At 42.7% G+C, this 26,800-nt stretch overlaps 1 pseudogene; it reads right to left on the reverse strand.

Annotated features, from left to right (window-relative positions):
- LOC119337560 overlaps positions 1-3,163 on the reverse strand; it is a 12,242-nt pseudogene extending 9,079 nt beyond the window's left edge.
- Positions 3,164-26,800: the final 23,637 nt, after the last annotated feature.

Below are 26,800 nucleotides of genomic sequence, written 5' to 3' on the forward strand. Positions count from 1 at the left end.
GCTCATCCCCATGGACGTGTCTACATCTTCCTCAACACCTCTTGGACCCATGACAAGAGCTAGAGCCAAGGCTATCGAAGATAAGGTGAACTCGCTCCTCTCTGAACTTCCTCTTTCTACTCACGAGACATGGCTACTACCTCATTCGGAAACTCTATGTGTAATCACGCACCTGGAGATGAGCCAAGGAACAACCACTTGCAAGAGCCAAGACGGCGAGGACCCCAAGCATGTTGAAGAAGAAGAAGAAAGGCTGCTGAAGCTACAGGCGTCGGACGACCGACCAAGTCCGGACGTCCGACGAGTCCTAGGGCACGGACGACCGACACCCTCCGGACGTCCGGCCGCTGTACAATGCCAACCAGGGCCAAATCTACGGACGACCGACGCCCTCCGGACGTCCGGCCGCTGTACAATGCCAACCAGAGCAGAATCCACGGACGACCGACGCCTTCCGGACGTCCGACCAACGCCATCCAGAGTCGAATCTACGGACGACCGACGCCTTCCGGACGTCCGGACCGTCCTGAGCCTCCGGACGTCCGACGCCTTCCGGATGTCCGACCCCTGAGTGACTAAACCGGCTGGAGCCCTTGTATCCCTTCGCTTTGACCTCCATTTGCACTACGACTATAAATAGGTCTCCCCCACCTCCTAATTAGATTTAGCATTGGATTAGCTCATATTTGCGTGCGAGTCTTTGCTCATCCACTTGGATACTTCTCCTCGGAGTTCACGACCTCTTCGGAGAAGATCCCCCAAGCGGATTCAAGACCCCTTCTAGGGAAGAACATCAAGGCCTCCTCGCGGAGAAGAACGGTTCCTTTGTATCCTTACCTTTGTTGATCTTGAACCTTGTGTTACCTTATGTGTGTGATGATCTAGCACTTGTGTGATTGATTCCTTGTCGGTTTAGTGATTCTCTCTCTCGTTTTCCCCGTGTGTTCCCTTTGTGCTTCCGCGTGTTCTTCGTGATTCCCCGTAGGATCCACTCCAAACGTGAAAGATCGACGCTATAGGGTTCCACCCTACATCACATAATGAGTAAAATGTATGGTAATTATTTATTATGGTGCATATATGTCCCCTTCAACATTAAGAGAAAACATATATTTAATTACACGTGTCCCCATTCTTCTTTTTGTCCAATTTCTTTAACATAATTTAGACTTAGCATGACTACTGCTGCCTCAGCAATCCAGAAAATCTTATACAGAAGTAAAACCCTCAACAGAAAGTAATTACTCATGTTCTTTTCTAATAGAAATCCTTATGTGATTGATGATCTTGCTAACACAAAAATAATGCATACCTTTCCAATACACTGCCCTACCCAAGGACAGTGGTGATCAAAACGTTCGACACAGTTATTGCAGATTGAGCAATGGGAGCACCTTGGTGGACGATAAAGCATACATGTATGGCAATATTTGACCTTAACTAAAACACCATTGACAAGAACATCCTTGGTGAGTGGTAAACCAGCTGAGCCATGTTGACCACCTGGCCAATCTGATAAGTTGGAGGATTCACCAATGTCTTCTGGTTCCGGAGGATGAGAATTACGCGGAACAATTCCAGGATCACGTCCAGACGTGAGAAGCAGAAGAATGAGAATCTGCATAACAGAAACAATAATTGATTAGTAATCTTGTCAAGCTACAGTTACAAAATTGCGGACACGACATCACCTCTGGTTCAATACATAAAAACACAATGGCTACCAACATTCTCTGCTAAGGAACTGTGGCATAACTTGACATGGTAGAAGCCAATGCAAAGAATTTCAGTTCTTAAAACAGATTTGTGAGATAAGGTATTGATGATCCATATGACGCATTTGCAAGGCCCAAGGGATGGCTACGAAATTTCCAAAACAGAATAGAAAAAGGCATGAATGTGCACACAGCTAACTGGATGCACATCTCGTTAACTTACATATGATGTAAATATGATAGATACAGATGCCACCCAACCTCCAATTTGATTTTGGTACCCATGGGCAAGCTGCGGAGAAACAACGGCAGCAAAGATGATCACTGGGATGACAATTAAACATACTGTGGCTATGAGGGACCTCACATCAGGCCCAAAAATAAGTCTCCCTCCAAGAAAAAATATCTGCAGGGACATATAAAGAAGGCCCTTAAGACGAAGATAGTACCATAAATGCTATTGAATTTAAAACTGAAGAGTATAAAACAATGAAGTTACGTAAAGTCCTTTTCCATTATTAAGCCGGTCCAGTGCATTTCTAATCACAGTGAAGTTGTACAGATGTGGATAAACTCCAGAGTATGTTGAACAGTTGAAGGAAACAAAACTGTCGGTACTTTTTTTAGATAAAAAACTGTCGGTGCATTGAGATAAAAGCAATATGAGTTTGTTTTACGAAATGAGAGGGCTCATGAAATGTACAGCTAAGAAACAAACAGCCACCACAATACTGAATCACACACTATAAATCAACCCAAAGTCCTAAAATAATATGGTTCAAACCTAAAATCCACAATTCCCGTACATCAGAGCAGGTGCTCAGACGCCATTACGGCTCCAACCACTCATGGCCCCATCTTTTAGAATAGCTAAGAAAAAGAGAACACGATGCAATTCCTGATTTCCTGCCCCACTAGTTAGTACTACTGCACAATCACAAACCCAGAATAACGGGCAAGAAATCCTCACATTGCTCCCTTTCCACGCCTGGTACACGCGCCGCGGCGGCGCCTCATCGGCCTCCATGATCCGACGGTTGGAGTCGGACAGCTGCTGCACCTTCCCCTGCATCCTCCCCTCCATCCACCTCAACCCAGACGCTCCCTGTTCCGTTCACCAAAGCACGACCGCTGGCCGTAGCACCCGCCAGCCCCAGAATCTTGAGAAACCCTAATCCAAGGCCGACAAGTCGCAACTTCAGAAATCAAGCGAAATGAAAGCTACACCGGTTGCAAGAACAAGCAGGCGGTTCTCACGGATCCCAGCACGAGAAGGGGAGATGCCCGGATCAAACGAAACAGCGGGAGACGGCGAGTCCGCACCTGGGAAGGAGGGTCGACGGCGACGGGAAGCTTCCCGGGAATCAAGGGGGGCGAGAGGATGGGGGCGCGTGGTGATGTCATCCCAAGAAGGCGAGTGCTTGCTCGCTGAGAAGAAGAGTGGAAAAGTTTCAGTCCGAAGAGACTGTAGACTGTAGTAGTATCTCTTTTACAAACTAACACCCTAGCATTGTTTTAATCTTACAAATAGCCACTGCTCATTGTTGGGCGAGGTTTGTTTAGTGAGAGGAGATATTTCCGTTGACTACAAAGCGCTTGTAGTAGCTTTGTCAAGATAATGTGCCAGCAAAATCTCTATGCTTATAGAAATATGTATGATACCTCCTCCGTCCCAAAATAAGTGTCTCAACTTTGTACTAACTTTAGTGCAAAGGTGTACTAAGGACAAGACACTTATTTTGTGACGGAGGGAGTATGTGTTTATAGAAAAGTCTATATACGTATATGTGAGCGACTTCGATTTTACTGAATTAAAAATAAACATTTGATAGGAACATGTCGCTGCTCAAAGTTGGAGGTAAAGATCTTAAACCAACAAAAATAATCTAAAAGAAATACGTTTGATGTTATGTCTTTGTTTTCTCTTTTATCTGATAGTTTATGACCGGTTCTTTTGTTTCACGACCGATCATGAATTTGTAAGTTGCCATATTTTTACTTTTTTTTTATAATGATTGCAAGCGTGCAAAAAACAAAAAACAACTTATCTGAAAAGAAAAGAAAAGAAAAGAAGAATGAAAAAAGCAGGGAAGATAAGCTAGAAAAAAGCTGCAAACTTGTTGGCCTTCCTGGAGACACTGCATCTTCAATGAAAAAGGGCATAGTGTGGAAGCTCTGGTAAACATTGGCACACGCATCCCAATCCAATTCGATTTGACAAATCACCAAAATAGCTTCCGACTCTTTTTTTCATTACTATTCCTTTTTTAGGAAAATTTATTACAAATCGCCAAAATAGCTTCCAAGTCTTTCAATTTGACAAATCGCCAAAAAATGTTTTTGGTTGCAGTCGAGTTTGTTTTTCATTTATCTAAAAAGTTTGTTTTTCATTAGGAAATACCAGTATATAACGTCACCTTTCCCACTTTAATTCAATTCCTGCGGTCAAAAGTGAAGTCAAAAGTGACATTAGTCCAAGTGCTCTTTCTTGCTACAAGTGCCCTGGTTACTGGCTACTTGGGCACACACATCTGACATCTGGTCGATGCATAGCTTGTACTATTAATTCAATCAAAAAGAGAAAATCACTTGGAAGGAGTACAACCAAATACGCCAAGGTTGAGGGGCCAAGACTTCTCGGCTGTCATTGAGAAGGTCAAGCCGGTTCCGGCAAGGGAACGGCGAGAGCGACACATCGGCGGTTTGTCTTAGCGGCAGTAGTGGTCATTCGATGGTCTCGGAATCTCAACATAATTTTATTATGTTTAAAATACTTTGTAGTTTCGATGAACTTTCATAATAGATTTGATCCTTTCCGCCAAAAAAAAAAAGCAAAGGAGACAATGAGTAATACAATTTTCTTACCTGCCAAAAAAAAGAGGGGGACAATGAGCATGTAAGTACCAAACTATTTTATTACATGTAGATATAACATTAGAACTAAAATTAGGGGTCACGGTCGTTTTGTTCAAGGATGGAAAGGTTGTCGAGTTTGTGATGTCCTACAACTTATTATTATTATTATTATTATTATTATTATTATTATTATTATTATTATTATTATTATTATTATTATTATTATTAATTCCATGTTTGGTAATCATGTAGCATTGTTTTAATATAATTTTGTCGATAGATACATTTTACTCCTCTCAACTTTTCGCCATAGATCTTTTAGCTTAGCTCTAACTCATCCAGAAAATATAAGTTCCAAAAACCTACAGTTTTGGGAATTAGATTTATTTAGTCCAACCTCAAGTGCTCTTTAATTCCCCAAAAGGTTTTTGGGTCAAACCGAAAAAAATTCTTCCTCCAAATTCCTTGAAATTGAGCGGGAGGAAACTTTCATCTCCAACCACCCCCTCCAGCCACCTAGATTTGCCACCGTTGGCCCCCTCCAGCCACACCGCTAGCTGTCGAGCCCTTTTCGACCCCACTGATCTCGTCACCGTCCTTTCCGACTGCACGCCACCACCAAAATGTCCTCCCGAGACTGTGCTGTTGTTGGTGCCTACTCCTACGGTGATGTCAAGCCTCGGTCCCCCGTCAGGCAATGCTCGAGCAATTGGTTGCCTTTAGAGCATCTCTAGCAGAGCCACTATAATCTCAACCCACAAAATCGATTTAAGCTCGCCCTAAATCGATTTTGCAGGCACTTTATGCCCAACGCAGAACAGATATCGCAAATGGACTTGCAAATTTAAAATTTGAAGATAAAATATGTTCCCGCTACATTTAAATAGTCCGGACCTCATCGTAGTTCAGCGCACACACATTTAAACAAACTAAATCCTAAATGACGGAGGGCGATGACGGCTCACGGCTTCACACTAAGGTGGTACTCGCAGGCAGATTTGTAGATGGTGTAGACAAGCTCGTACTAGCCGTGCGGCGGCGCCCTCCTCGCCGGTGTCCAGCGCCTCCTTCGCGGTGAATCGTGCCACCTCGGTCTCACGGAGAGCCTTCATCGACGACCAGAGCGTGTTGTACAACTCTTTGAAGTGGTGCCACCCATGACTCCTGCCGTTGCGGTAGAGGGCATCGCGGTTGCGAGCCAACTCACGGCGCCACGGCTTGACGGTGTAGCCGCTAGAGCTTTCGGCCTCCACGTTATGCCGGCCGCGCTTGCATGGCGGCGATAGGCGGCGGCCCCATCGTCGAACGCCTCCTCCGTGGCCTTCTCCTGACAGTGCTCGCCAAAGCTATGCAAAAACTATGGTGGAAAAGAAGAGGAAATCGATAGAGGGGAAGGAACACGATGGATCTAGATGCAAAACGGGAACCCTAAGTCGCCCCTCCCAGTACATATAACGGCTAAAGGGGGTGGTTTGAGGGCCGCCCATATAATGTTTATGGGTCGCTGCAAATTTGGTGGACCCGTTCAGGCCCGAAAAAGGCCGGATACACTATCCCACCTGCAAATATATGGATCGGTGGCGGGATAACACACATGCTAGAGAGGCTCTTACGCTCTCTCCCAACCTCCAAGTTGAGCATCACTCCCTACCAACCCAGGCAGCGACATCTCTGCACTGATGACACCTTCATCCTCTTTGATTCCCTTACAATGCCACATCGATACAGACGAGTTTGACATGGTGGTACATAACTCAGTCCTCGAATCAATGAATATACAACCATACTAGTACATAAGGACATCTTCAACACCGCCTTGAAAAGGACACACTATTTGCCCATGAACTGGTCCAGACTTGTCCGTGGACACGAATACAAGAGCCAACCATCCAACCCTTTCACCTAAACGTCCCCTCTTTTTTTCCTGCAGCCTGGAACATTTAAAATAATTATAGAAAATAGCACAGTTCATCCATAAATAACATGTACATATTCCAAGTCCAAATGTACATATTACATCCGAGATGTTCAACAAGTTTTTCGAATTCAACGATGCTCGAGTCATAATCTGCACATGTTGTCCCACACACTGTGCCCCTTGAGCTTCATCAAATGTACGAACGTAAATGGCCTGCCCCTGTCCTGTGGTACATCACGTCAGCATGTCTGGGCTATACAACATGATGATTATCAAGTTGCAACATTGAGAGAATCAATGAATTAATCAACATGCAGAGCAGCAAGAATAAAACATTACAATCTCAATGGTTTGTGAGCCCAGTGGTCACCTTCTCTCGATTTATGCAATTGCACCACAAAACTTCATGACGGAGTTGGAGATGGTGTACCACCGTTGGGCTAGTGACTTCACATTGCGTTCACGGATCATGTGCATGTCGTATGCGCGAAGTGCTTTGCTCGTGAAACAAAGAATGCATGTTTTGCCAAATTTCTGAGCCCCCTTGCCCCATGCCTATAAAGTCCATAGATACGAGCTTCTACGCACCACACACCAACTCATCCTTCATCACCAAGTACCCCGCCATCGTGCTTACTCTAGGAAATAACAACAAGGTCAAAAAAATCTCAATGACATTTGACTGGACACCTGCCAGGCGTGGTGTTTGCCGTGGAAGGCGTCGAAAGGGAAGTGGAGCGTACCTGACTACAAACGAATCCTGGGTGGATGACGACGTAGTCCAAGGCGGGGAGGTGCGTGGGAGCGGGCTTCGGACATCCTCAATGCCTGGGAGGCCACCGAAGAGATACAACGGTGGTGTCGGATGAGGAGGGTGCGGATGTAAAGAAAGGGGGAGCAGGGCCAGAGTGGAAGAAAAGTGGCGCAGGGGTGCCAGAGACCTATGTGGAGGAGGTCAAGATACCCACAAACCTCCCCTAGTTTGCATCTGGTTTGTGGGACTTCAGAATAGTGGACGCCTCTGCGGACAAATATTGGTTCGCGTTGGATGGCAAACTACGTCCAAACAACTCGGTCCGGATGTATACGTGCCTCTTAAAGGTCGGCATTGAAGATGACCTAACACCTTATCAGAGACACCTCATGTAAGATAACAGGTATGTTTGGTTTGGGAATGAAGTAAAATGACATGGGTTTATTGCACATGACCATGCATGAAGTAGCCACCCAACCTATGCAATGACTACAGGGCGCTCTGCAACATTGGATCTCTCATTGGCAATATTTTTAAGGTTGATATGCCCTTTCTAGACACTATAAAATATTTAACTCTCTTGTTGGTGTTATCAAAGCTAATTAGATCCCAAAGTATACATATTTGTAGTTTGAAGGAAAATGCTATGTTGTTACTTTTGAGGTTGAGGGTGCTCCCCTACCGCCACCACATCACCCTAGTCTTTCAAACAAGGAGGATGAGGGGGGAATGAAAATGGTAACAAGCAGGAAAAAGGTGTGGAGAAAGATGATGAACGTGATGGAAAGAAGCATAAGAATGATAAATATACCAACAACGATCGCTCACAAAGTGATGAAACCAATGCAGACAACGTTCATGCCAGGGCGACACATCTTGGAGGGGGTTGTTGTCTTACATGAAATGATCCATAAGCTACACTCGAAGAAACTTTATGGAGTTATCTTCAAAGTGGATTTAGAAAAAGTCAATGACAAAGTGAAATGGCCATTCTTGCAACAATGTATGTGCGTGAAACGCTTCCCAACAAAATAATATTAATGAATTGACTCATTTGTAATAGGGGAAACGTGGGTGACAATGTAAAGAATGACATTGCTCACTATTCCAAACACGAAAGGGATACCCTCTTTCGCCTATTCTTTTCAACATTGTGGCATATCTTCTAGCGGTTTTTGTTAATTGAGCAAAGGAAGCAGGTCATGTTGCTGGTTGAAAGCACATTCACTCCCTTGGTGGTTTTGGTAATTCATGTCAACATTTATGTTGATGGGATAATGTTTTCCTTGAGTACATTCCAGGAAGAGTTAAATTTATGCAAACATGGGATGTGGATGTGGACCCCTCAAAATGCAACATGTGTTGGAAAAGGTTTAAGACTCTACACTTTTGGTTTAGTGATCCAAGATCAAATTGATTCCATAGGAAACCAATACTGTTAAAACGGGATGCGGTTTTGATCATGGTCTTACTGCTCAACTACTTAGAGATATTGCTCCAAAATCTTCAATCACACTCTAACATTTGCCTATGTCCAAAACCCTAAAGTCAGTCTCGATCCAACCGATATACATCCAACCGGACACACCGAGATACACTTGACATAGTCACTGCCAAAACCCTGGCATTTCGATCTCAACGAGTTGGCCCTTCGGTGTAACGCCCCTATAATCATGCTACAGTAACTCCAACCTAATTATGCCATGTCACCATGTTTTCTAAACCAAATTGCCACTCAATAAAAATAAAAGTCAAATTCAAATTCGAATTGCAAGTTAAATTATTATTTCTCCAAACTGTAAAACTAAATTGTTTCAGTATTATATAAATTCCCCTGCTCATTTTTCTTGTTTAAACCAACATCATTTGACTCGTCAATTAATCCCTAGTAAAAAATAAAGTGGTCCAATAGCAACAAAAATAACCATTTCAAAATAAACAAATATTTATGTATTTCAAATTGACTTGAAACTTTGTGGGCCTATCCAAAATAATGACTAATATTTATGTGACAACTTTCATGTTGAACAAAATTCATTTGATAGCTTAGAAAAATAGAAAACAAAGACTATAAAAGAAAACCAAAAAAGAAAAGGGAAAAAAGGCCTAACTACTACTATGCAGTTGGGCCTTCTTGCACAGTGCAAGGCATCCCAGCCCACCTCCCATTACAATGGGAGGGAGAGGCAGCCGTGGTGGCCATCCATGGCGCCTGGCCACGTGCCGGCCAGCCAGCACCCCTGGCCGCCTATAAGACCATCCCCGAATGCATATACAAACCCAACCCTCATTTTTCCCTTGTCCGCTTGCTCTCATCAAAATAGTCATTGCGTGAACGCTGCTTGCCACAGTTGCCATTGTTGTCGCGGCCACTAGAATCCCTGACGCCTGGGAGGATGTCTAGGAGCTTCCTCGTCGTTGACTAATTCGCCTACGTGTCACACCGGTTAGCCAGAGTATACCGTGTGACTGACGAGTGGACCTTGGGGTTAGTGCGTAGGTGTGTGTTGGCCAGTTGGCCGTGTACGAGCGTGAGGGCCAGTTGGTCGTGTGTGGGTGCTGGGTACTTATGGGCCTGAGTTGTAAGTCAGACACAGGCTGTTGAAACGTGAATCATTTCTCATCTCCCCCACACTCTCTCTCTCTCTCTCTCTCTCTCTCTCTCTCTCTCTATATATATATATATATATATATATATATATATATATATATATATATATATATATAGACACACACACACTAGATCATTGATGGCGCGCGTTGCCGCGCCCGTCCATTTTATCAAATAGAGTGGATATGACACAACAAAACATGATACTCCCTCCAATCCAAAATAATTGACACTGATTTAAACCATCATCGATACACACTATCCAAATCATGAACCCCTCAAACTAAAAGAAGGTACCCAACTGATTATTGTACAGGTTCATTCATTATTTATGATATTGAGTAAGCATGATTTTGATCTCCTCACAAGTTAATTAGTGGATACTTCTAAACATAGCTTTATTATGTTAGAAAAGGTAATATATATTTCATCAAACAATCATTGATAATATAAGACAGAAATTTAATTCATCAAACTATCATTGATAATACTATAAATTGCAATATAAGACAGACATTTAATTAGGAAATGTATACCAAAATATTTGTCATCTTGTTTTTAAGGTCTTGCAAGGTGAGCACAAGAAACACACAAAATATTTCAATTAAGTGTTTTGTTAGTATTGTTTACTAAATTATAAAGTTGCCCAAAACCATCCAGGTAATTGAATTACACAACGATGTTTGCTGATCCCAAAGAACGAAAAAAGAAAGGCCTTCCAGTCAAAACGATGCCTGCATTCAGGTTCGTGCACAAAGTCAAGCTGCATAGGATGTTAAACAACATGTAAAGATGACAAGATCAAAAGCTATAATTTAAATGGAAGATAACTGTAATGCAGGCGCTACAATTTATTTCCAAATTTATAACCTTCTACAAAAATGTGCCAGTGGCTGTAGATTTCTTCTAGGTCCATCTAATCACTCTAAGCAGAAATTCATACTACAAATTATCATATGGGAGATGCAAGGTATAAGTGCCACTGTATGGTGCAGACTTTTCTATTATGTGTCATTTTCATAGTAGAATTTTTTCTGTAATCTACTGCCATATTTAAAGGTAAACTATCCATGCAAATACCATGATTCTTTTCTGAATGTACAGTCAATTTTCTTGACAGGAGATGCAAGGGAAATTTCTTCAAATCCAAGAATTCCATTCTGTTTTGTGTAAAGAAGATCAAAGATCAGTAAGAACAGGGAAAATGTTGAGGGAAATGCACTATCGTATTAACAGAGATCATATTGTGTACCAAGTATCAACATCATTCCCACATCAATGATTCGCCTGTGCACACATATTTATATATCTAATAAAAAGGATAATACTGGTCTAAGTAATTTTTTTCGAAACGGAGGCAAACTACTGGTCTAAGTAATCAGTCCTAGGCTCAGGTGGAGGTTGTATATAAGAGGTAACTGGATGCCAATGGTTTGGATGTGAGTTGACGTAGGTGGGGATCAGTTTTTGTGAAGATTGCTTTTCATAAGAAACTGGTAGCATGTGGAGTCCTACGACCTTAATATATACGATCAAGACTTTTAACAAGACAGATAATGTCCCTTCCAGTCCCGGCTATCAAAGCCGGCACGATTCTATGGGCAATTAAATGTCCCAAGAAAGTGGCGGGTACATTTGCTCAAGTAGATCTGGCTTGTTAAATCATCTGTTTGTTAGTATTACATATTACGATATATGTACGTGTGTGCCCAAAAAGCGTGCATGATTCTACAATTAGGAAGATGTCATTGCCGTATATTGCTTATGTTTCCTACAGAATGGTAAACAGTGTGTTTTATATCTCCAGGGTCCCAGTAATATGCCAAAAACAAGAGTGGGAGTGACTCCATAGTAATTACTTTAGAATGAAAAAAAAACATTTTCACTATACAATACAAACAGAAAATTCCTGTACACACGTGCATTGTGGACTTAATGGATCATCGAACAAACACCCCGTCTTATTGATCTTGAAAAGCACCAGCTAAAACTCCTGAACCATGCTAATGCACAAGCATGACAACTCAGATTTTTCATCTCTCATCATATACACAAATATGTACCAACAGAACATTATTTTACTTTTAACAAGATGGGTGTTTATCCACTGACCCTGTTAATCAGCCTGTCATGTATGACAACACTGTTGATTTCTTGAACACATTGGATGAATCTGGATCGATTCCCTTGCTTTCAACCAGGCAGCGATGAATCCAGTTGCTGGTCTATGGAGCGGGAACGACGACAGCGGTGCCATGATGCTGGAGGCTCCACCGCCACTGTCCTGGTTCTCCAGTGCAGACTGCTAGCGGAATTCTGGCCAACCCTCCATCCAACAACTCGTAGGACGTACATATTTGTATTTTTTATATGTTTCAGCCAAGAATTAATCCCAAACTTCTATATCGTCTTATGGTATCTTGGATTGAAGGATTCACCATAATATGGGGAAAAAACTGGAAAAAAAGATGCAGGAATCTGAATAGTTGACTGAGCATTTGACAACTAAAGAATGAGATGGCAAGGATGCAAGGCTCTGGGCATGTCTACATTGTCGATACTATTGTGATAAATATATATGCAACACAAGCACAAAACGCCGTGATACAAACCCATGAACCTGAGAAACTTGATTAACTAACAGAAGGACTGCCCTTACCATGCAAAACAAAGACTGCCCCTAAACAAAACAAAAAAAAGGGGAAATTAGCAGGTGACAGCCAGTTGGCAGTTCTCACCGAAGACAGTGCCGACGGGGTTCGTGGCGGCCTGGTTTGTGGTCGCGTCGCCGATGAGCCACGGCGTCGGGAAGGTGACGCAGGACGGACTGGTCGTTGGTCGAGATCTCCGTGGTGGCCAAGATCCTGATCCTTGGCGAGGTGGTTGCAGACGTGGCGGATCTGGCCGCCGCCATGGTCGGCGCCTGACCTGGTCGATCTCCCTCTTCTCTTCTCTTCTCTTCCGATGAGGCAGGAGGAGAGGGTGGGAGACGAGGTCGGTGGCTTTGGGAGAGAGGATAGGAGGGGCGGAGGCCGGCGGCGAGGTGGCGTGAGGGCGCGTGACGGGAGGGGTAGCGTGGACGATAGCGGCGGCGGCGTACCTAGGTTTCTCGAGAGTAGTCGCTCGCCTTCTCTCGTGTAAATTTCTACGTGGGCTTTGTGGGGCAGCTAGGCCCAATGAACAAGAGTGCTCGGAAATTGCCACCGGAGTAGCTGCCTAGCCCACTTAGCGAGAAAATGTGAAATAAAACATCGAATCCGACGGCCAAAAACGACTAAAAGTGACGATCTAACGATTAGGAATGCTGATGGCCTGAGATGGCTGGGAGGGTGCTCAGTTTTAATATGTCTCTCTCTCTCTCTCTCTCTCTCTCTCTCTCTCTCTATATATATATATATATATATATATATATATATATATATATATATATATATATCCCACCTTCTTCTGCCTCTCCATGCCTCCCTCACCTGCCCCGATCCCCTTTCTCTTGCCTACTCCGACCGTCAGATCCGAACCAGGGTGTTACAATTGGTAATCGGAGCCTTCAATCCCGTTTTTTTTCTCCACTGCTCTAGTATCCTCTTGACCTCGATCTGTAACATCCACCAACGCGGGTGTGATTCGCTCTCGCGAGATCGCTCGAAATCCCCGGTGGTGTTAGATCGGTTCGGAGAAGAGCCACGGTGCCGTCCAAGCCTTCCGTCCAAACCAGGAAACTGCTAGCGTCCATGGACAAGAGCACACCCACCCTCAAGTCCATGCTCAAGACCCTCCTCAACCGCTTCGATGAGCAGAACCTCGAGGGAAACAAGCGTCTCGAAGAACAAATCGCCTTCAACACCCAGATCGCCCATGATGTCCAGAATCTCTCCAACTAAATTGACCTCACACACGCGGATGTCGATGAGACCAACAAAACTCTGGAGGGATCGCCCTCGCCACAAGAGTCGACCACCGTGTTCAACCCGCCTCCACCAACACCCCTTCGACAGCCACCTCCACAACCACCCCTTTGACATCCGCCATCACAGATTCCTCCGGGATGGCTCTCTCTCTCCATATCTCGGAAACGGATCGCCGCTTCTTCCCCAGCCCACTGCAACCAAATGCATCTCCACCACACTACCACCTCCACCTCCCAACCACCACCACTATCCGCATCACGATGAGACCTACATCAAACCCCCAAAACATGATTTCCCCCGATTTGATGGCAGCATACCCTACCTCTAGCTCGACTGCTGCCATGCGTATTTCGAGCTCTACAAGGTGCCACCCAGCAGCTGGGTGACCACAGACACATTATAACTTGAGGGGTAGGCCGCCCACTTGCTCCAGGCATTCCGTCAAACACATGTCGGGCTACACTGGGACGCATTTCGCGCGGCTATCACCGAGGAATTCAACGCAGATGACTTCGAATTGGAGATGCACAAGCTACTCCAACTCAGGCAGCAAGGCACGATGGCAGAATATTGGCAAGCATTCGACACCCACATGTACCACTAGCTCGCTTTGGACTCAATGCTCAGTCTGAAATTCTTCATCACCCGGTCTTAAAGATGAACTACAGGCTGAGGTGTGATACATCTCCAACTTATCTATAATTTATGAAGTATTCATGCCATGTTTACAATAATTTTATATGGTTTTGGTATGATTTGCATGGAACTAACCCGGACTGACGCTGTTTTCAGCAGAACTATTGTGGTGTTGTTTTTTGTGTAGAAATCAAAGTTCTCCAAACACCGCAAAACTTTTTGTGGATTTTTGTGGACCAAAAGACCATCAATGGGCCAGAGTAGCACCTGGGGGGGTGCCTCGAGGGGGGCATAACCCACCAGGGCACGCCTGGGCCCCCAGGCGCGCCCAGTGGGTTATGCCCACCTCGGTGGCCTCCCGTACCCCTTCTTCGCCCTATAGATCCCAAATATTCCGAAAACCCTCGGGGAGACCCCAGATCGGAAGTGCCGCCGCCGTAAGCCTTTGTAGCCACCAAAAACCAATCTAGACCCTGTTCCGGCACCCTGCCGGAGGGGGAAATCTTCTTCGATGGCCATCTTCATCATCTCGGCGGCCACCATGATGAGGAGGGAGTAGTCCACCCTCGGGGCTGAGGGTTTGTACCAGTAGCTATGTGTTTAATCTCTCTTTCGTGCGATCTCGAGATGTCACAATCTTGATGTATCATGGGCTTTGTTAACATAGATGGATGATGTTTTTGCCCTCTCTACTCTTGTTGTGATGAACTGAGTCTTTACCCTTTGAAGTTTTGTCTTGTCAGATTGAATGTTCAGATCTGAGAACACATGATATATGTCTTGCATATGAATACCCGTGGTGACAATGGGTATTATTTTGATTCACTTGATATATGTTATGGCACTCAACTTGCGGATTCCGCGATGACTTTGGGGTAATCTATGCATAGGGGTTGATGCACGTTTTTATTATCTTTTCTTCGATAGAAACTTTAGGTCCCCTTGTAGTTCTTTGTGTGGATTGAGTATTATGAATCTGAAATTATTTGATACATATCGTATAATCAACTCATGGGTACTCGCGCTGACATTGGGGGTATCTAGGTGACATTAGAGTTGGTTGATATGTTTCGTATGGTGTTATTTTAGTACGAACTCTTAATTAGATCGATCGGAAAGAATAGCTTGTTGTTATTTTAGTACGAACTCTAGGATAGATTGATCGGAAAGAATAGCTTTTAGGTGGTTTCGTACCCTACAAAAATTTTCTATCTTTTGTTCTCCGCTAATAGGAACTCAGGAGTGATTCTTTATTGCATTATAAGGGATAATCATATGATCCAACTATGTTAGCATTGTTAATAGATTGCACTAGTGAAAGTATGCACCCTAGGCCTCATTTTACATCATTGCAATACCGTTTGTGCTCAGTTTTACCATTTACTACCTTGCTGTTTTTTATTGTTCGCACTACAAAAACTCATATCTACTATCCATACTACACTTTTATCACCATCTCTTCGCTGAACTAGTGCACCTATACAATTTTCCATTGTATTGGGTGTGTTGGGGACACAAGAGATTTCTTGTATTTGATTGCAGGGTTGCTTGAGAGGGACTATCTTCATCCTACACCTCCCACAGATTGATAAACTTTAGGTCATCCACTTGAGGGAAAATTGCTACGGTCCTACAAAACTCTGCGCTTGGAGGCCCAACACGTGTCTACAAGAATAAAGTTGCATAGTAGACATCAAGCTCTTTTCTGGCGCAGTTACCGGGGAGGTGAGTGCTTGAAGGTATATCTTTGGATCTTGCAATCGAATCTTTTAGTTTCTTGTTTTATCACTAATTTGGTTTATAAAAGAAAACTACAAAAAATGGAATTGAGGTTGCATCATATTGTTCATCTTTATAATATCTCCTGTGAAAATGATGGAAAGGAAAATTGTGCTCAATTGATAGTAGAACAATTAAATAGAATGTTTGGCATAAATGATGAGCATGATTGCAACGTTGTTAGTATGAATTCTTTGAATATCCATAATGCTAGTGATATGCAAAGCCATAAGCTTGGGGATGCTATGTTTGATGAAGATGATATTTTTAGTCCCCCAAGATTTGATGTGAATTTTTTTATAATGATTTCATGCCTCCTATTTATGATGATTATAATGATAAAACTAGATTTGGAGAGGTCATGACTTTATTTAGTGATGAATCCATCATTTTGGATGACGCTTCAATTGAATATGATAAGAAAGTTGCTATCTATGATGATTATTGTGATGATATGTATGCTAAAAAGAATAATGATATCCATGGAACTTTTGATCATGATTTTAATTTTCAATCACATGATAGTTATTTGTTGAGTTTGCTCCCACTATTATGGATGAGAAGAAATTTGCTTATGTGGAGAGTAATAAAATTTCCATGCTTGTAGATCATGAAAAGAATGCTTTATGTGAAAGTTATATTGTCAAATTCATTCATGATGCTACTGAAAATTATTATGAGAGAGGAACATATGCTTGTAGGAATTGCAATAGTATCAAGTTTCCTCTCTTTGTGTTGAAATTTTTGAAGTCATGCTTATTTTGCCTTCCTATGCTAGTTGATTCTTGCTCCAATAAATTATTTGCTCATAAAACCCCTATGCATAGTAAGTGGGTTAGACTTAAATGTTCTAGTCATATGCTTCATGATGCTCTCTTTATGTTTCAATTCTTATCTTCTATGTGAGCATCATTGAAATCATCATGCCTAGCTAAAAGGCATTAAAGAAAAGCACTTGTTGGGAGACAACCCAACACTTTTACTTACTATTTTTGTGTGTTCACATGATTATGCTACTGTAGTAATCATGTTTTATTGCTTTTGTTTCAATAAAATGCCAAGTAAACCTTTGGGATCATGGTGGGTGATAGTTGATTTGATCTTGCTGAAAAACAGAAACTTTTGCGCTCACAAAAATAACTCTCATTTTTAAAGAAGAATGATTTTGAGTTGATTCTTTTTTTCAAAAGATTAATATACAAATTGCTCATGTGGTCATACTTTTTTTCATAATTTTTGGAGTAGCAGAAGTATGGTTTGAGTACAGATGACTACAGACTGTCCTGTTTTTGACAGATTCTATTTTCAATGCATATTTTGCTTGTTTCTAGTTTCTATGGCTTATATTGCTCAATATAAATTGTAGAAATTATATGCTACAGTAGGTATTGTGTGGAAACAATTATGAATCTTGTGTTTTACAGTACCAAAAGTGAAATGGTTTGCTCTTTATCATACTAACCTACCTCACAAGGTTCCGTTAAGTTTTGTGTGATTGAAGTTTTCAAGTTTTGGGTGAGATGTCGATATGAGGAGAATAAGGAGTGACAAGATCCTTAGCTTGGGGATGCGTAAGGCACCCCCAAGGTTAAGTAAGATCCAAGCAACTAAGCTTGGGGATGCCCCGGAAGGCATCCCCTCTTTCGTCTCCAACATTATCGGTAACCTCATTTGGAGCCATGTTCTCATTCGTCACATGATATGAGTTTTACTTGGAGCGTCATTTTATTTTGTTAGGTGTTGTTTGCTGTTATTTGGAATAATGTTTTGCATCTTTCTTTTCAATAAAAATGTAAAGTATAGCCTTTGCCATGCTTATTTTGCAAGTATACTTGTTGCTGTTTGAAAACATAAAGTTTATCGTTGTTGCAAAAATTCCATAGAAAAGTCAGAATGTGATAAAATGTTGAAACTTTTTGAAAATTAAGCTCTGATAAATTCTCCACAGTTTGGTAGACTTTCATAATCTTTGGATTTTAAGAAGTATTGATACTCTTGCATTCTTTACAGACTGTACTGTTTTGGCAGATTGCTGTTATGTTTGCATTGTTTGCATACGTTTGCTTGTGTAATGATTCTATTTGAGGATAGGAGTATTAAATATGCAAAGGAATTTAGTATGCAATGTTGAACAATAATTTTTGTGATTTGCTACAGTAGAGAGTGATAAGGTTTTTTCTTTGGTTTATACTAACTTATCTCACGAGTTCCTGTTGAGTTTTGTGTGGATGAAGTTTTTGAGATTAAGGGAAACCATGATATGAGATGAATTAAGGAGACACAAAAGCTCAAGATTGGGGATGCCAAAGGCATCCCAAGTTAATATTCCAAGAAGTCTCAAGCATCTAAGCTTGGGGATGCCCCGGTAGGCATCCCACCTTTCTTCTTCAACAATTATCGGTTAGTATCGGTTGAGCCTAAGTTTTTGCTTCTTCACATGAGTTGTGATATGCTTGGAATGTCATTTTGTTTTGTTTTGCTTGTTGTTTTAATAAAATACTTAGATCTGAAAGTTTTAAATAAAAGAGAGTCCTCAAATAGCTACCCCTTTACATAACTACTCACTTGATCTTCATTTATATCTTTTTGGGGTAGCTTGTCATTTACACTTGTGCTTCACTTATATCCTATGAGTAAATTGTTGAATGAATTGAATATCATGAAGTTGAAATTACATATTCATATCATGCCTAGTAGTGAATTCACATTGGGTTTAGAAAGTGAAAGCTTTTGAAGCTTGACAATCACAATATTGGTCATACAAGCAATTCATGAATGATTAGTAGAAGGAAGAGAACTTTCACATGCAAATACACTATCTTGGAAATCTTTTGTGATTGTGAGCCCCCATCAAAATATTATATGTCAAAATTGTTGACGTTGGACAAGGAAGACAACATAATGATTTAGGTTTGTTCATATTCACATAGAAGTTATATTGTCATAGATCCTTCAACATGTGGTGCTTGCCCCCTATCTTTGCTAGCCAAAAATTCCGCACCAAGTAGATATACTACTTGTGCATCCAAAAACCCTTAAAACCAAATCTTGTTTTGAGAGTCCACCATACCTACCTATGGATTGAGCAAGATCCTTCAAGTAAGTTGTCATCGGTGCAATAAGGCAATAAAAATTGCTTCTAAAAGTGTTAGATCAATTAGTGTAAGAGAAAATTGAGCGTTGTACGAACTTGTGATGGCAAAGAATAAAAGCGATAGACTGCATAATAAAGGTTGCTATCATAAGGGGCAATATAACGTGATGTTCTTTTGCACTAAGTGGTTGAGCATACAAACAAATAAGCGCATGACAACCTCTGCTTCCCTCTGTGAAGGGCCTGTCTTTTACTTTTACGTATTTACTTTCATGCAAGAGTCAAAGTTTTTCTCTCTATTCCTTTTTATTTTTCTCCTATGACAAGCATCATGTGGTGAGGAAAGATCTAGGCACATATATCCAGTTGGATATGGGTAGCATGAGTTATTATTTTGACATCACCCTTGAGGTGAATACGTTGGGAGGCAAAACAATAAGCCCCTATCTTTCTATGTGTCTGGTTGAAACGTTTTGCTCATGTGTATGCGGTGAGTGTTAGCAACCATAGAAGAATATATGATGGTTGAGTATGTGGAGATCTTACTTAAACTCTGTTGAATAAGTTGAATTGCAATTGCTTGGTGACTGAGAACATAGGTTGTTGAGTTTCAAGAGAATTCATTGTTTGAACCTTAACATGTGAATTGGTTGCTACTTGGTCGTGAGAAGTTTTATAAGAAAGAATTGCTGTTATGATGCTAGGAAAAGTGATTGAAATTGTCATTGATCAAACCTGTGCACTTTGCTAGCATTCACACTTCATAAATTATTTCTTTTATCATTTACCCCTCGAGGACGAGTAGGAATTAAGCTTGGGGATGCTGATACGTCTCCAACGTATCTATAATTTATGAAGTATTCATGCCATGTTTACAATAATTTTATATGGTTTTGGTATGATTTGCATGGAACTAACCCGGACTGGCGCTGTTTTCAACAGAACTACCATGGTGTTGTTTTTTGTGCAGAAATCAAAGTTCTCCAAACACCGCGAAACTTTTTGTGGATTTTTTATGGACCAAAAGACCACCAATGGGCCAGAGTAGCACCTGGGGGGTGCCCCGAGGGAGGCACAACCCACCAGGGCGCGCCTGGGCCCCCAGGGCGCCTCGGTGGGTTGTGCCCACCTCGGTGGCCTCCCGTACCCCTTCTTCGCCCTATAAATTCACAAATATTCCGAAAACCCTGGGGAGACCCTAGATCGGAAGTTCCGCCGCTGCAAGCCTCTATAGCCACTGAAACCAATCTAGACCCCGTTCCGGCACCTTGTAGGAGGGGGGAATCATCTCCGGTGGCCATCTACATCATCCCGGTGGCCACCACGATGAGGAGGGATTAGTCCACCCTCGGGGCTGAGGGTTTGTACCAGTAGCTATGTGTTTAATCTCTCTCTCTCTCGCGCGCGATCTTGAGATGTCACAATCTTGATGTATCATGGGCTTTATTAACATAGATGGATCATATGATGTTTCTCCCCTCTGTACTCTTGTTGTGATGAATTGAGTCTTTACCCTTTGAAGTTTTGTCTTGTCGGATTGAATGTTCAGATCTGAGAACACATGATATATGTCTTGCATATGAATACCCGTGGTGACAGTGGGGTATTATTTTGATTCACTTGATATATGTTATGGCACTCAACTTGCGGATTCCCGTGGTGACTTTGCGGTAATCTATGCATAGGGGTTGATGCACGTTTTTATTATCTTTTCTCTGATAGAAACTTTGGGGTCCCCTTGTAGTTCTTTGTGTCGATTGAGTATTATGAATCTGAAATTGTTTGATACATATCATATAATTAACTCACGGGTACTGCGGTGACATTGGGGTATCTAGGTGACATTAGAGTTGGTTGATATGTTTCATATGGTGTTATTTTAGTACAGACTCTTGATTAGATCAATCGGAAAGAATAGCTTGCTGTTATTTTAGTACGAACTCCAGGATAGATTGATCGGAGAGAATAGCTTTGAGGTGGTTTCGTACCCTACAAACAATTTCTATCTTTTGTTCTCCGCTAATAGGAACTCGGGAGTGATTCTTTATTGCACTTTGAGGGATAATCGTATGATCCAACTATGTTAGCATTGTTGAGAGATTGCACTAGTGAAAGTATGCACCCTAGGCCTCATTTTACATCATTGCAATACCATTTGTGCTCCGTTTTACAATTTACTACCTTGCTGTTTTTTATTGTTTGCACTACAAAAACTCATGTCTACTATCCATACTACACTTTTATCACCATCTCTTCGCGACCTATACAATTTGCCATTGTATTGGGTGTGTTGGGGACACAAGAGATTTCTTGTATTTGATTGTAAGGTTGCTTGAGAGAGACTATCTTCATCCTACACCTCCCACGGATTGATAAACCTTAGGTCTTCCACTTGAGGGAAAATTGTTACTGTCCTACAAAACTCGGCGCTTGGAGGCCCAACACGTGTCTACAAGAATAAAGTTGCATAGTAGACATCATGGTGTACCTCCAATCCCCCTCCAGCATTACTCGTGCATCTATCTTGGCGTGGATCCAGGAGGAGGAGTTGGGTGCACCCAGAGTACGCACACGATCGGCACCATCAGGGCACCCTCCATCGCTGTTGGCGGCCATTCCAGCATACCCAGCGGCCAGGCCACATGGCGACGAGTTCGCACGGGAGCGGTAGCTCAAGGACTTCTGTCCCGCGAATGATTTGTGCTTCAATTGTGGGGATCATTACTCGCGGGAGCATCACTGCAACCAACAGGCGCAACTCCTCACAATATAGGTTGGACAGTATGGCGACCTACTCTTTGACGATGTTGTCAATGTTCTGGCACTCCTCGATGAGCCGGCAACACTAGTCCCACTGCCCGAGTGTTGCACCTTGTCAGCATAAGCCCTGGATGGCTCTGACGCACCCAGTACGATTCGTCTTCGTGCACTGGTGGGCAACCAGATTATGTTGTTGTTGATCGATTGAGGAAGCACCCACAACTTCATCAACAAGGCTTTCATTGAGCGAGTGGGGCGAAAACTCAAGAATTGCAACTAGTGGAAGTCCATATTGCCAATGGGGACCATCTGACCTGCTCGCGCATGGTTCCAGAGCTGAGATGGTGGATGCAGGGACATACATTCACAACACCCACGTGCGAGCTCGAGATTCGTGCATAGGACATCATTTTGGGATGGATTGGCTATCACAATTTAGTCATATGACATGTCACTGGCAGGAGAAGCATGTCACATTTGTCCACAAAGGTGAGCAAGTGACGCTGCAAGGAGTTCGACCCAAAGCAACTCTCACTCTGCAAGCAATTGAACCTGAAGAACTCTGCAAGCTCATTTCAGGCAGTGACATGTGAGCTATGGCAATGCTGGATGCCCAACAAAGTGAACCAGCAAAATGGAAACACTATTCTCCCTTGACACCAATCAGCAACCCGCTGGAAGATTTAGTTGATGTGTTTGCATCACCAAAAGGCTTGCCATCACACCACCGATATGATCATGTTTTCACTCCCGTGAACAGCGCGCGTCCTACTAGTGCTCGACCTTACCGTTACTCTTCGCTTCAAAAAGATGAGATTGAAAATTAGGTCCGAGAAATGATCGACGCTGGCGTCTGATACATCTCCAACGTATCTATAATTTATGAAGTATTCATGCCATGTTTCCAACAATTTTATATGATTTTGGTATTATTTGAATGGAACTAAGCCGGACTGGTGCTGTTTTTAGCAGAACTACTGTGGTGTCATCTTTTTTGCAGAAATAAAAGTTCTCGGAATGGGCTAAAAATTTACCGTGATTTTTATGGACCAAAAGAGACCCCCGAAGCTTCGAGGAAGGACCAGAAGCCTCACGAGGAAGCAACAAGCCTAGGGGGCACACCCTACCCCCCAGGGTGCCTGGAGCAGGCTTGTCTCTGCCTCGAGGATCCCCTTGACGTGAGACCGATACCAAAAATTCCTATAAATAACCAAACCCCCAGAAAGAACCCTAGATGAGAAGTTCCACCGCCGTAAGCCTATGTATCCATGAAAACTCAATCAGGACCTTGTTCTGGCACCCTGCTGGAGGGGGAAATCATCACTGGAGGCCAGCTTCATCATCCCGGCGGCCACCATGATGAGGAGGGAGTTGTTCACTCTCGGGGCTGAGGGTATGTACCAGTAGCTATGTGTTTGATCTCTCTCTCTCTCTCTCTTGTGTTCTTGATTTGGCATGATCTTGATGTACTGCGAGCTTTGTTAATATAGTTGGATCATATGGTGTTTCTTCCTCTCTATCTCGTTGTGATGAATTGAGTTTTACCTTGAGGTTTCACTATTATCGTATTGAATACTTTTATGGGTTTGAGAACACTTGATGTATGTCTTGCATATGGATACCCATGGTGACAATGGGGTATTATATTGATTCACTTGATGTATGTTTTGGCACTCAACTCGCGGATTCCCGAGGTGACATTGGGGTATGAAGGAAATATGCCCTAGAGGCAATAATAAAGTTGTTATTTTATATTTCTTATATCATGATAAATGTTTATTATTCATGCTAGTACAGTATTAACTGGAAACTTGATACATGTGTGGATACATAGACAAAACACAATGTCCCTAGTAAGCCTCTACTAGACTAGCTCGTTAATCAAAGATGGTTAAGTTTCCTAACCATAGACATGTGTTGTCATTTGATGAACGGGATCACATCATTAGGAGAATGATGTGATGGACAAGACCCATCCGTTAGCTTAGCATAATGATCGTTAAGTTTTATTGCTATTGCTTTCTTCATGACATATACATATTCCTTTGACTATGAGATTATGCAACTCCCGGATACCGGAGGAATACCTTGTGTGCTATCAAACATCAGAACGTAACTGGGTGATTATAAAGATGCTCTACAGGTATCTCCGAAGGTGTTTGTTGGGTTGGCATATATCAATATTAGGATTTGTCACTCTGAGTATCAGAGAGGTATCTCTGGGCCCTCTCGGTAATGCACATCATAATAAGCCTTGCAAGCAATGTGACTTCTAATGAGTTAGTTGTGGGATGATGTATTATAGAATGAGTAAATAGACTTGCCAGTAACGAGATTGAACTAGGTATGAAGATACCGACGATCGAATCTCGGGCAAGTAACATATTGATGACAAAGGGAATAACGTATGTTGTCATTACGGTACGACCGATAAAGGTCTTCGTAGAATATGTGGGAACCAATATTAGCATCTAGGTTCCACTATTGGTTATTGACCGGAGAGGTGTCTCGGTCATGTCTATATTGTTCTCGAAGCCGTAGGGTCCGCACGCTTAACGTTCGATGACGATTTTGTATTATATGAGTTATGTGATTTGGTGACCGAATGTTGTTCGGAGTCCCAGATGAGATCATGGACATGACGAGGAGTCTTGAAATGGTCGATAGGTAAAGATTGATATATAGGACGATGGTATTCGGACACCGGAAGTGTTCCGGAGGGTACCGGGTACATATCGGGTCACCAGAAGGGGTTTCGGGCACCCCCAGCAAAAGATATGGACCTTATGGGACAAGAGGGGAAACACACCAGCCACAAAGGGGCTAGTGCGCCCCCCATATGGGCTGGCCAAATTGGAGTAGCAAAGAGGAAGGAGGAAAGGAAAAAGGGAATAGGATTCCCCCTTCCCCCTCTTCCCTTCCTACTCCGAATAGGAATAGGAAAGGGGGGGGGAGGCTGAATTGGGAGGACCCCAAGTAGGATTCCTCCTACTTGGGGCGCCCCCTTGGCAGCCTCCCCTCCCCTCCAACCTATTTATATTTGGGGGAGGCACCGCTTGAACACACATCAACAGTTGTTAGCCGTGTGCGGCGCCCCCTCCATAGTTTACACCTCCGGTCATACTCACGTAGTGCTTAGGCGAAGCCCTGCGCGGATCACTTCACCATCACCGTCACCATGCCGTCGTGCTGAAGAAACTCTCCCTTGACACTTTGCTGGATCAAGAGTTCGAGGGACGTCATCGAGCTGAACGTGTGCAGAACTCGGAGGTGCCGTACGTTCGGTGCTTGATCGGTCGGAACGAGAAGAAGTTCGACTACATCAACCGCGTTGTCAAACGCTTCCGCTTTTGGTCTACGAGGGTACGTAGACACACTCTCCCCCTCTCGTTGCTATGCATCTCCTAGATAGATCTTGCGTAAGCGTAGGAAAATTTTGTAATTTCATGCTACGTTCCCCAACAGTGGCATCCGAGCCAGGTCTATGCGTAGATGATATGCACGAATAGAACACCAAGAGTTGTGGGCGGTGAACTTCATACTGCTTACCACCAACGTCTTATTTTGTTTTGGTGGTATTGTTGGATGAAGCAGCCCGGACCAACCTTACATGACCACGTTCATGAGACCGGTTCCACCGACAGACATGCAACTAGTTTTGCATAAAGGTGGCTGGCGGGTGTTTGTTTCTCCAACTTTAGTTGAATCAAATTTGACTGTGGCCGGTCCTTGTTGAAGATTAAAATAGCAAACTTGATAAATCACCGTTGTGGTTTTGATGCGTAGGTAAGAATGGTTCTTACTAGAAGCCCGTAGCAGCCACGTAAAACTTGCAACAACAAAGTAGAGGATGTCTAACTTGTTTTTGCAGGGCATGTTGTGATGTGATATGGTCAAGGCATGATGTGATATATGTTATTGTATGAGATGATCATGTTTAGTTATCGGCAACTGGCAGGAGCCTTATGGTTGTCGCTTTATTGTATGAAATGCAAACGCCATGTACTTGGTTTACTTTATCACTATGCGTTAGCGATAGTTGTAGAAGAAATAGTTGGTGAGACGACCATGACGCTACGATGGAGATCAAAGTGTCAAGCCGGTGATGATGGAGATCATGATGGTGCTTTGGAGATGGATATCAAAGGCACAAGATGATGATGGCCATATCATGTCACATATTTTGATTGCATGTGATGTTTATCTTTTATGCATCTTATTTTCCTTAGTACGATGGTAGCATTATAAGATGACCCCTCACTAAATTTCAAGGTATAAGTGTTCTCCCTGAGTATGCACCACTGCGAAAGTTCTTCGTGCTGAGACACCACGTGATGATTGGGTGTGATAGGCTCTACGTTCACATACAATGGGTGCAAGACAATTTTGCACATGTGGAATACTCGGGTTAAAATTGACGAGCCTAGCATGTACAGACATGGCCTCGGAACACTGGAGACCGAAAGGTCGAACGTGAATCATATAGTAGATATGATCAACATAGAGATGTTCACCATTGATGACTACTCCATCTCACGTGATGATTGGACATGGTTTAGTTGATTTGGATCACGTATCATTTGGATGACTCGAGGGATGTCTATCTAAGTGGGAGTTCTTAAGTAATATGATTAATTGAACTTAATTTATCATGAACTTAGTCCTGATAGTATTTGCAAATTATGTTGTAGATCAATAGCTCGCGTGGTAGCTCTCCTATATTTTTGATATGTTCCTAGAGAAAACTAAGTTGAAAGATGATAGTAGCA

Source organism: Triticum dicoccoides, chromosome 7B (genome assembly GCF_002162155.2).
Source record: "Triticum dicoccoides isolate Atlit2015 ecotype Zavitan chromosome 7B, WEW_v2.0, whole genome shotgun sequence".
Classification (NCBI taxonomy): domain Eukaryota; kingdom Viridiplantae; phylum Streptophyta; class Magnoliopsida; order Poales; family Poaceae; genus Triticum; species Triticum dicoccoides.